The sequence below is a fragment of the Sorex fumeus genome, unplaced genomic scaffold (assembly GCF_029834395.1).
Source record: "Sorex fumeus unplaced genomic scaffold, SorFum_2.1 ptg000063l, whole genome shotgun sequence".
NCBI classification, from domain to species: domain Eukaryota; kingdom Metazoa; phylum Chordata; class Mammalia; order Eulipotyphla; family Soricidae; genus Sorex; species Sorex fumeus.
Genome location: NW_026606120.1, coordinates 80,292,919 through 80,305,892, shown reverse-complemented (window position 1 = coordinate 80,305,892; position 12,974 = coordinate 80,292,919). Strand labels below are relative to the sequence as shown.

Here is a 12,974-nt window from a genome sequence, read left to right as displayed (position 1 = left end):
CACTGAGCTTATTCTTGAAACAAGATTCTCTGATGTGTACATACTAATGTTGTTTTGCAGACCACTATCATCACAGCCTTCTTCTTGTCCGTCTCTCCATCATTAATGTCTACAACAAGGTTGTACACTGTTTTCCAAGTTTTGTGCTTTGTGCTTACAGGCATCTGCAATCTGCCCCAAGGGTCTTCATAGATATATCAATCTAGGGATTTCAGCTCTTCAGTCATCTCTCGGAGAATAGTCATACCCCAACTTTCTGCTTTGGAAAGACTTGTTATCTATAGTTACGGTCATCCTAGCTTTTTAATGAATGCTGAAAAAATGAAAAATAAAACTACACATCCGGGGCCGGACAGACAGTATAGGAGAAAAGGCTCTTATTTGCATGTGGTCAATCCAGGCTCGATGCTCAGCACTACATACAGACCCCCAAGCACCACCACAGATTGCTTCTGACACAGGAACAGCCCCCAAACACAGGCAGGGTATGACCCAACTATACTCCCCCAGAACCCCCAAATCCCATACCTGAAATCCTCACTTAGCATAAGAAATATTTTACTATCTATATGAAGCTAAGGAGAGGAATTGCTTGTGAGTAGAGCAATGATGTCTGAGCACAATCATGGAATTGCAAATGAGAAATTATCTTTTAAAAAAGCTCCACTTGTGGGGCTACAATGATAGCACAGTGGGTGCTTGCCTTGCATGTAGCTTGCGTGGGTTTGATCACCCAACACCCTATAAGGTCCTCTGAACCCCATCAGGAATAATTCCTGAGCAAAGAGCCAGAAGTAATCCCCTGACCACACCAGGGAGTTTGTTTTGTGGCCTCAAAACAAAACCAAAAAGAGCTCCACTCTCTTCTTTGGGAAGACTGGTCATTGCTTTATTACCTTTCTTAATCACAATGTAAGGAACCCAAAGTAAAAACCTGGCAGCAATTGATCTGTCCTCTCAATGAACAGTACTGTCAGTGACCATGTCCAAGGGAATGGACATCTGAGGTCCAAGGAAATGGACTTCTGAGAATGCAAGTATTTTTTTTAATTTTAAATATTTCTATGGAATTGCAAATATAAATTCTTGATTCTGTTGCAGAACTTCTGGCATAAAGATCATTCAACATCTTCACTATGGTTCAAAATAGGTTATTAACTAGACATTACAAAGTTGTTATGTTGTACATGTATCTGTACATACAATCTGTTCAGAACACTTGATACTTCCCTAAATTGTCCATTAATATTACCTATATTTTTGGCCATACCTACATTTTGATACATCTCTCTCTTTCTCTCTGAGTCACACCCAGTGATGATAGGAGTTACTCTTGGCTCTGTGCTCAGGAATCCTTCCTGGAGGTAGTCAGGGGACTATATGGGATGTCAGCCACTGAACCTGGGTTAGCCGTGCAAGGAGAGCTCATTACCTGTTGTACTGTCCCTCTGGCCCCCATTTTTGACATTTCTTATGCACAAAAATAGAAAGTAAATCCAGGAATGTAGCCCCTCCCCCCCCATCTCTACCGTACAATATCTAGTGTTCAGTGACAATATAAGCTCTTCCTATACCTTTTTTAGGTTTGTTTTGGGGCCAAACCCAGCAGTAATCAGGGCTTACTCCTGGCTCTGTGCTCAGGAATCATTCTTTGTGGGTACAGGGGACCATACAGGATGCCAGGGATTGAACCTGGGTTGGCCACGAGCAAGACAAGTATCCTACTCGCTGTACTGCCTTGTGACACTTTTGAGGAAGTGAACACAATCCATTCTTAGTCACTATCCAACTTCTTGGAAATGGTAGAATTAGTCTATTCCTAATAAATCAGCAAGTAAAATGTGTCATTTTGGTGAATTCTCATCATCTCAAAATGACTTGTTATAAAAACTTCATGTTTAGTCTTTGTAATGTGATTATTTTTTCCACATCACACTTATGTTAAATCCCTAATCTGTCTATTAAAACAACTACATAATACATAAGACGTGTCAAGAATTTAAGAGAGTGAGTAAAATTTAATCACTCTTGTGAAGGAAGAAAGGGCAGGATTCAGGATTGTATACTATACCAACAAAAGAAAAGAAGGGAGGGTCAGTATAGTCTTTGGTAAAAAAATCTTTCGATTTTACTACACGTGAAAAACCAATAAAAGCAAACTCTCCATCAGACTGAGTGGTAGCAAATCTGTCAGGCTTGTGTTAAAAGTTCAATTGTCCAGTGACAGAGGTCTACTTAGATTAATAATCAATGACAGGATCAAATATTTAATCTCATACAAAGAAAAGGCAGTTTTGATGATCTGGAATTCAATTGGACACAAAATTTAATTGATATAATAGCTGCCCTATGTATCATTCGAATGTTGCAACTGTCCTTCCTTCAAGGTCTGCTCTTGGTTCTTACTCCACCTCTCCTTTCACACCTTCTTAACCCACTTCTCAGCACTTGATTGATTTCCTGCTCAGTTCTTCCATTCCAACTCTTTGTTCATTTGGCTTTTAATATTTCCAGGGACCTGGAGGCTCACTGTAAATAAGTACTTTCTCTTGTTCTTCAACTGTGACTCTAATCTTCACTCTAGAACGAGAAGCTAAGAATAGCTCAGAGACTAGGGTACTGCCTCAGTAATTTTCCAGCTCTCGTGTTTTTTTTTTTTTTTGCAGTACTTTATTTACTTTTAAAACTTTTTCTATTTGGACTAATTTTAAAGTTACCAAAATGTTGCAAAAGTAGTACACAAAGTTTTCATATATTTCTCACTCAGCCTTCTAGCCTTCTCTTACCATTGGAGTCTTATATAACCAAAGCATAATGATCAAAACCAGGAACTAAAGGAAATTACACTGATATATTTGACTAAAGGCATTACTCAAAATTCACCAGGCTTGCTACTAATGTCTTCTTTTACTAGGATTCTGTAGTGCACTTAATGTTTATTTTTTCTTAGATTCTGCAGTCAGGAAGTGCTCCTTTATTTTCATTTTCACCACCCTGGCACTTTCGAGTTACTCAGCTATTCTGGTGAATGTCATTCCTCATAACCTAATAGACCTTTTGGCAAGAATATAGCAAAAACAATACTAAGTTCTTCTAAGTGGATCCTGATGTTAACATTATTGTGACTAGTGATATTGACCTTGATCAGCTGGCTTATGGTAGAGATTTCTGCAAGTTTCCTCTATTGGATTGACATCATTTCCCCCTTTGCATCTAATAAAGCTTTAGGGTGAGACACTCTGACAACGCAAATCCTCTTCTCAAAATTTCTGCCACTAATTTTGGTGTACATCAGTGGATTTTGTTTGTAGATCATTCTAGTGCTTGCAGAGCAGTGATTTTCCATTTCCCCTGTCCTTCTACACTTACTATTTGTAATTCCACAGGAAGGAAGAACTCCACCATGTATTTATTTAATTGAATTAGTAAATACTGTTGCTGTGATGACAGGGCTGCACACATTCCTAGCTGTGGTGCTCTCTGATGCTCAGACATCAGGTTGTGGTGCCTACACACTTGGCTGTGATGTTCCCTGAGGCTTCACTTCTCTAGATGTGGTGCCTGCAAATACCCTTTCTGGGTGTTACACTGCTGGTCGAGGCATACAAGTTATGGCTGTGGTGTTCACTAAGAGCTGTAACCCTTTTTGTAATGTGTGTACCACTTGGCTACAATGTGGCTGAAGTTGTGAGAACACACCAGGGATGTCCACTAAACATGAGATCATGTGCTTGCAAGGCAGACATTCTAAGTTACTGCACCATTCCTCTGCGCCCCCAGCATTAGTTAAACTCGACCTTCATTCCCGTGATCTTAGTATATATGTGTCATATACTAAGTATTCATATAAACTTTGATATAGTTTCAAACTCTGCTTTATGTCACCAGCTATTAGTATATTTAACACTAGCATTAGACTGTTTTGGTTATAGAAACCTTATTATTATTATTATTATTATTGGAGCATACTATAACACTCTGGGCTGGAGTTATAGTACAGTGGTAGGGCATCTGCCTTGCACGCGGCTGACATGGCCAACCCGAGTTTGACTCCTCTGCCTCTCTCAGAGAGCCTGGCAAGCTATCGAGAGTATATTGCCCGCACAGCAAAGCCTGGCAAGCTTCCTGTGACGTATTCGATATGCCAAACACAGTAACAAGAAGTCTCACAATAGAGACGTTACTGGGCCCGCTCGAGCAATCGAAGAACAATGGGAGGACAATGCTACTATAATGCTCCAAATGTCTGGTAAAGATCTATAATTTTAAAAGTTATAGTAAAATTTAGGATGCTTAACTTTCTTATAATTCTAGACCTAAGTAGTTCTACCTGATAAATTGTTACCATTCACTTATAAATGATTATAATCCAAAGAACATAGGAGCAAAAGAAAAAATTTAAAAAGTAAATTAGTTCACCTGGAATTCCTATAATTATTAGATCTAGCACAAAAGCATTTAAGTAAGAGTTTATTTCAGACAATTGATGCAATTTCAAATTTCCTATCAAGATTCATTTCGGGGGCTCATAAATCTGACTCTAATTTGTCTAGTAAGTTGGTTGAAATGAATTATTATAAGTACTGGATTAATATGCCAAGATTTCCTAACAGAAAATAGACATTTAAATTCATTCAGTAAATATTAATTGAACTTTCATTATATGCAGCCATTGTCTTCTGGAGATAAAATGATCAGCAATATAACTTTGCCCTTCACAGTTTAACAAGAGAGACCATTTAACAAGAGATAATAAGAGCATAATAAGCATTATGAGGTAAGTGTTTTGCCCCTTAAATTAGAAACAGAACTACCATATGATTCAGCAATTCCATTTTTGTATTTATGTGAAGGAAATAAAACCAGTAATTTTTAAAAATTTAAATTGCTGAGGTAATATTCATTGGTTTAGAAGGTTGTAAATGATGAAATATTTCAGCAATATAGTGTTAACCAGAGTACGCCCACCACCAAAGTGCCAACATCCCTCTGTGACAATCCACTGGACCCTTTCAGTGCACTCTCCTCCAACCCCAGAACTTGAGTGCTGTGCTCAGAGTCTAGGGGTTTGTTTCTGTTAAGATACTGTATGTTCCCTTGTTTTGCTTCTTTATATGCAACTTATGACTGAACTTATCTGGTAATAACTGCTTTCCTGATTTATTTTGCTTAGCACAACCAGTTCCATCCATGTTGGAGCAAAGGACAAGATTTCATCTTTTCGTGTGTGTGTGTGTGTGTGTGTGTGTGTGTGTGTGTGTGTGTGTGTGTGTCTCGGATATTCTTTTTCTAATCTCCGAGCAGTATTCTTGTGTGTGTGAAACAAATGCTGTGTTTCCACTATTTCATCTTTGTATACTGGGTTGTTTCTAGGTCTTGATTAAATCGCACTGCAATGAACAGAGATGTGCATATACCCTTTCAAATATGTTTCACTTATGTATTGATTCTTTCTCTTTTCTTTCTCTCTAAGTCTCCACATTTGGCTACACATTCTCAATCTGATGAATTTTTTGGTCTGATACCCTTAATTATGGCACCAACAGTCTGAGGAACCACGTTTGGTTGCCATCCCCTGATCTGGCTCAAATTAGCTTCTTGGGAAGGATGAGGTTTGAGTATTTCCTTACATAAATTTCCTTTAGGAAAAAAAAACTCTGCTTTTTATGTGTCTGTGACACTTATTAAAATTAGGTGGTTTTTCTCTAATTATCTTATTTCAAATATACTAGCTTCTGTATCTAAGGATTAAACAACATATCTGTGACAACAATTGTGACAACGTATCTACAGTGACAAGAGCTTCTCATTGCCAAAAAAAGGGCTTTACCTTTTTTTACAGGGAATTTTAAGCCACCAAAATGACTAAAATTCCTTATAATTTTCTGCTTTGAAAGCCAGCTTCAACCATTGATAATTTTTCCAAAAGAATACAAAGCGAAATTCCTTTCTGTCACACCAGAAAAGAAGCACATTAGAGTGGCTGAACATATGTACTCTGGGGTCAGCCTTTTTCACCTTAAACAGTGTACCAGTTTTTCTACCTAGTTATTTTATTTATTTATTTATTTATTTTTTATTATTATTTTTTTTACAGTTGTAGATTTACAATTTTTTGTGCTTGGGTTTCAATTATACAATGATCAGATACCCATCCCTCCACCAGTGCCCGTTTTTCACCACCATGGATAATATCCCTCCCACCCCCATCCCCCCATTCCCCCCTGCCTCTGTGGCAGGGCAATCCCTTGTGTTCTCTCTCTCCGTTTGGGTGTTGTGGTCTGCAAAAGAGGCACTGAGTGGCAAACATGTTCAGTCCATAGTCTACTTTCGACATGCATCTCCCCTCCTGGGAGGATCCTCCAAACATCCTTTATTTGGTGCTCCCTTCTCTATCTGAACTGCCCTTTCCTCTAGGATACCCGGCTGGCCTCTAAGTTATGGAGTAATCCTCCTGGTGCTGATCTCAGCTATTCTTGGGTATTAATCTCATACTTTGTTACTTTATATCCCCCAGATGAATGCAATCTTTCTATGTCTATCCCTCTCTTTCTGACTCATTTCGCTTAGCATGATACTTTCCATATTGTACCACTTGTATGTAAATTTCATGACTTCATCTTTTCTAACAGCTACATAGTACTCCATTGTTCTACCTAGTTATTTAACCTCAGGTTCTGTTTCCTGGATGTGCAAAATGAAAAGGAGAGTAAAATTCACATGTAGAGGCGAGTACTGGTTGTGTTTTTTTTTTCTTTTTGGGTCACACCTGGTGATGCACAGGGGTTACTCCTGGCTCTGTACTTAGGAATGACCCCTGGCAGTGCTCAGGGAACAATATGGGATGCTGGGAATCGAACCTGGGTCGGCCGTGTGCAAGGCCTACCCGCTGTGCTATTGCTCCAGCCCCCAAGTACTGGTTCTGAATCCTAGCTCTGCCATCTACAAATAGCATGAATAGTTGTCTTTTTTTTTTTTTTGTAAAATGAGGATATTAATGATCATCTTAATGTTAGAATGAAGAAACAACAAAGGCAAATAAAAGTAAATCTGAGCTCAACACACATCCAGATCTTGCGAAATGAAAGCAAGCTTCTCTGTGTGCAATGAAATCTCCACGAGGGTAGGAAAGCTATGGTTAATGTACTTAAAGTCACACATACAGCAAAGGCCCAGAATGAGATCTGTGTGTCCTACTGCTTTAGAAAAAAATTAGCTTTAACTGGAAATTCTTTTAAGAAATGCCTACATGGCAATATTTACTACTTTAACATTTGTTTCCTTCATATGTAAAGTGTTCCTTCAAGACATAAAGGTGCTCTAACATTTTTTTAAGTAGCTGTACAGGAAGCAGCATGAATACTATAAATGTTTTAAGTAGCTTTACAGGAAGCAGCAGAAGTACTATGAAAAACCAGTGGTAATTATAGATATAACAATTGACACTAAGAACCTTGTATATTAAACTAAGAGACTTTCCAAGGACAGTGGCTTTTTTTTTTGGGGGGGGGTCCCTTTTGTGTATATATTGTGTATTGCCCAGGTAGTACTCAACTCTGGAATTGCTATCCCAGTACTTGGAGGTCAATTTCAAGCCAGGGCTTCAGCAAGTATCCACTCTAGCCCTTGGAGGTATCTACTCTTTGGCCCTTTGAGGACACTTTAACTATCATGTATAAATTCTAATTTATCAAACTGATGATTTATAAATCTAACTAAAAATCATTCTGTTGACTAGCTTGTTAGATATTAGAAGCAAGGTTGCTGGCCCATGGGGGATGGAGCGATAGCACAGCGGGTAGGGCATTTGCCTTGCATGTGGCCGACCCAGGTTCGATTCCCAGTATCCCATATGGTCCCCAGAGCACTGCCAGGAGTGATTCCTGAGTGCAATGCCAGGAGCAACCCCTGAGCATCGCCGGGTGTGACCTAAAAAAACAAAACAAAACAAAAAGGCTGCTGGTCCCTGTTCTAGAATTTCTACCTATATACTTGTAGACTTGAAATTTAACATGTGGCACAATGACTAGGAAATTTCAATTTCAATCTAAGAGACCATGGTTAGTTTCATATACATTTTTAACATCAGTTAAATTTAAAAACATTCCACCACCAGGAGCAAATGTATTAATTTTTTTCTGAAGGAAGAAATAACAAACTTTCGAATATGCCCTTGAGTAAGTACAAACAATCACAGATTTTCTACTTATAATAAACATTTTCTAGGGGTCTGGAGATAGTATAGCAGTTAGGGCACATACTAGGCATGCGCTGGAACCTGGGTTCAATCCTGGCACCAAATGATTTCCCCCAGGACCACTAGGTGTAGCCCTCTGGCCCCTGAGCAGTGCAAAGTGGCCCAGGTGGTTCCTGGCACTGCAGGGTCTGATCAGCGTTGCATCCCCAGGTGCTGGTCTAGTTTTCAGAGTATTACCAGGCCTGGCTCCTGAGTGCCTGAGCACAGCTTGGGAGAATCTCCCTCAAAATTCAACATTTTTCAAATATTAAATACAAGCACCAGTTTTATTCTACATTGGTTTAATCTATATTTATTTTATTAAAGCATTAAAAAACCCACCTCTAGGTTCAAAATTCTTTGATTTCCAATTAGTAATAGAAAACATCTTCTAAATACTCATAAATACCTTGAAACTTTCTTTTTTAGTTTTTTTATGTTTTATTTTAATCAATTTATTTTTTAATGTAGGAGTACTGCTATTTATTCAGCCACTGATTAGGCTGATTAAATTGGGCATGAACTCCACAGAAACTTTTTCTTTTGATGAGAGAGAGAGAGAGAGAGAGAGAGAGAGAGAGAGAGAGAGAGGTGACAATGAGAAAAGTCTCAATTTTTGAGCTTTTTTTAGCACTTCATCCAATATATTATCTATTTGTTTACTCCCTTCTCCCCCCACGAGTGTGTGGGCTCCATAACAGCGGGACCGAGTCTGTTTTGTTCACTGTTTTCTGTAAGTCTTGCATAACAGGTGCCCAGACACTCTTGGTGGGTGAGTGTGAAGATGGAAGATGGGAGGTCTTTGGCATGCAGGTATCTCTAGGATGCTATCTGCTCTGACTGTTCTAAAGAAAAGGCTGCAGCCAGTTTACAGAGGGAATATTTAGGGAGGAAAACGAGGATTTTTGGAAGCTGTACTTAGCAGTGGTTATGAGGGAACTCTAAGATCTTTCAAAAGCCTTGCTATGAGTGTGTATGTACCACTGAGTGAGCAATTAAAACCGGATCGGGGGGGAGGGGGCATGTTGCTTCTGAGGAGAGCTGGATCTCTGTAAAGAAATTAGAACCTTCAGATACTGCAAATGACTTCCTTTTCCTCTTTACTACTTAACCATGATAAGGGACTTTTGCTTTGCTTTGTGACCATACCCCACAGTGCTTGTGGTGGAGGATAATACACTGCTGGGCCTCCCCACTTTGAGTGACGTCTCTGATCTGAGAAGAGACTTTTTCAGTTATTGGAGATAGCTTACATAATGTTCTCTTGAAAATTCTCAAGAATAGAAACAAGAAACAGATATTTATAATCTGGTATTATACAGAGAGAAATGTATACAAGATTCATAGAATACATATAAGAAGATAAAACAAGTAATAATGGCAGGGGTTAAGTAAAGTTGTCTGAAAAAGCACTGGAGTTAGAAGTACCAGGTGCTGAGAAAGATGGAGAAGAAAAGGCTGAAAACAGAACTTATGTGAAGTTTATTTAAGAGTGGTTAGATCTCCGGGTAGCTAGCTCCTCACCCTGTCTGGCCAGGTGACAACTTTCCCTGATACCCACAAGAACTGTATATAGTAGAGAAAAGAAAACTAGACGGAATCCAGCCTACATGCAAAGAGCAAGCAGAGATCTGACTCAGGACTGAAAATGAGGGGTTTCAGTCAGTATACCCAGCTGGGTTTTAGAGTGTTGGCAGTAGAGATATACTCTCCTTCAGACACCAGAGAATTCTTTGTTAGAAAAAGCAAACACTACAAGAAAAAAAAAACAGACATGTACATAATAACTTTTTGGACATGTGAGTATTTGCAATAAAGATCACTAGGCCATCCAAAGACACGCTTTATTAAGTCCTGAATGAACAGCTGGTTCAGTCAGTACTCTAATGCCTAGCTTCTGAGGGAGAGGTAATATAATACACTGCACCCAGGAAAGAACAAAAATAAAAGGACAGTTAAAGAGAAAGATTCTGGAAATAAAATGAAAGCTGCTCCCCATAAACTTCTGTGTGTGAAAAGTCTGAACACAGTAATGTTGAAGAAACCTTCTAAAGGTGATTAAAAATCCAAATCAGAAAAATTATAGAAAGTAGGAGAGAACAATCATAATCATCCTATTGTTCATAGATTGCCTTGAGCAGGCACCAGTAATGTCTCCTTCGTCCTAGCCCTGAGATTCTAAAAAGTGCCACATTCAAGGCCACATTCAAGGATTGGGAGAATGAGACCCACCATTGTTACTGGTATTTGGCATATTGGGTATGCAACGGGGAGTTTGCCAGACTCTGTCGTGTGGGCAGGTTACATTCGGTAGCCTGCCAGGTTGTCCAAAGCAAGAATGAGATAATAAGATGTTGCATGGCCGCAAATGCGGCTGTGTGCTTCTGGGAGCTAGGTTTTATAGTCTCTGGGTCTTGGCCGTTGATGGGAATACATGGCGCTGGGGGGCAGTTGGCGGGTGTGAACCCAGCCTACTGGAAGATGGAGGATCTGGGTGGAGGATGCCAAGACCCAGAGACTATAAAATACATATATTTCTCCTGAAGAGAACAGTGCAGATTCTCCTGCCCCATGCGGCTGACTTTCCTCTCCAGGGCCCCTTGGAGGGGGGGCGAGTTGAGTTTCCCTCTCCACCCTGAGCAGAGCCCCAGCAGCCGAAGACCTCCGGAACCAGCCACAACCATGCTGAGACCACTCTCCATATGCATGAAGGTACCGGCAGAAGAACAAAGGCATGCGGGTCCCGGGGCTGAGATCTCCAAGCCTGCTCAGATTGGGGCTGAGCATCCTTCACCCAGATCCTCCATCTTCCAGTAGGAGAGAACATTTAAAAAAAAATTAAAGCATTAGAACAGGAAATCTAATTTTGGATTAAAAGGATCTGTATAAGGAGAAAATGGAGGAAATGGTGGAGAACATTATCAAACTCATTTCCCAGAATCAGAGTATGTCTAGGGCTTACTGGATACTACAGACTAAATGAAAACAAAAACAAACCCCCAAAGAGGGGAAATAAAAAGCCACCAAAAATTCAGAACTAAGATGACGATGAACGATGATTACCTAGTAGTAACACTGGAAGGTACTATATGTGCTCCACTGAAATGAGAAATAAAATTCAGAAAGAAGATGATTTAGGATTCAGCACAGAAAAGGAATGAACAGGACATTTCCAGGTAGGAGCTGGAGGAATACTTAAGAACATTCTGGGTCCAGAGCAAGAATGATGGAGGTTTCCGGGATGGGTGTCTCCAGGTGGGAGATCTAAGTGCTGCAGAAATTGTACTGAGGGGTATTGTACAAAGCTTGTAATGGTTATGGACTCAGCCACAGAAAAACAAGCTAATTTTTAAAAAATGAGGCATTAAATAATGTGCAGGAAAAACAAAACTGCTAAAAAAAGAAATGTTATCTGTGGTTCTACTTTAAGCCACACTTGCATAATATTAATACTAAAAATACTATAATATAGATTCTGACATAAGTCATGACATAATTGGATTGAGATTTTGGGGGAGTTAGGAAAGAAAGTGAAAGAGCTGAAGTTCTCATCATAACAGGAATATATAATGTGTAACACTGATAAAAAGGTTATGATAGCATATGAATAATATTTAGAAAATGGAGATAAAAATCAGAGAAACAGCCATAAGAGCTGAAAAGGTCACCTTTAGAAAGGGCTAAGGAGAGGAAAAGAATTGCTGATTTTTATTATAAATCCCTGAGCATTATTGGATTTTCTAAACTATGTGCCTGTATATCCCTTTGGCAAAAATTTAAAATCCAAATATCAAAATTATTATGTAGAATATGCATACAGCAGGAAGAGTTTGGAGCTAAAAATGGAAACAAGAAACTACTGATGCCTTATTCTGTGATCATGAGTAAGACATGTGACTCTGTTGAGTCTCAATTTCTTTATGAAGCCATTAAAGAACTTAATTTTTTACTTATTGTTTTTGTTTCTGGTGCTCTGGGTTTACTCTTGGCAGTGTTTGGGGGGAATCACAAGGAGTGCAGGGGACTGAACCTGAATTGGCCACAGGGCAAGCACCTTATTCATTGTACTATTTTTCTACCCCTGAGAACTTTATTTTTTTGGAAAAAAATACATCTTTTCCTTTTGTTGCTGTTATGTTTGGGAGTTGCACACTTGGTTGCATGGAATATGAAACTGGGTGTGGTGCCAGGGCCGACACTGTCAGTGCTGACGACTGCTCTCAGTGATGTGGGTGGTGCGGGGACTGCACTCACAGGGTCTCACAGACAAAGCTGCTCCATCACGAAGCCACATCCCAAGACCCCAGATTTTGAATATTTTTAAGGGACAACTCTAAGACTCTGACTGGTAATAAGAAAGTACTTTTCTAGAAACAGCACAGAAAGAAACTTTTCTTCATACTGTCATGGTATATCTGCACAGTTTTATTTACTTTGCAAGGAAGCATCTTCCAAGCTTTGCCCCTTTGGTGTTAAGATAAAACTAGTGAGACCCAGAGCCTATGACTGGCATGCTCTGAGCTGTGAGTTCAAGCCCCAGTCCCACATGCTAACCCCACACCTTTCCCCCCACCCCAGCACTGCCAGGTGTAGCCTTGATTCCTCTGAGCATGGCTGGATATAGGATCAGAGGTCTTAGTACTGCTGGTCTGACCAGGACCACATCAGTGGCCCAAGCATGGAACCACCAGGCCTGCAGGTCAGCCAGGCACTGCCCAAAGTGACCTCTGAGCCCTAT

At 39.7% G+C, this 12,974-nt stretch overlaps 1 protein-coding gene across 8 annotated transcripts in view; it reads right to left on the bottom strand.

The window, feature by feature from the left end:
* Window positions 1-12,974, bottom strand: part of TANC2 (tetratricopeptide repeat, ankyrin repeat and coiled-coil containing 2) — a 413,565-nt gene that overhangs the window by 80,010 nt on the left and 320,581 nt on the right. The gene's annotated exons all lie outside the window — the stretch shown is intronic.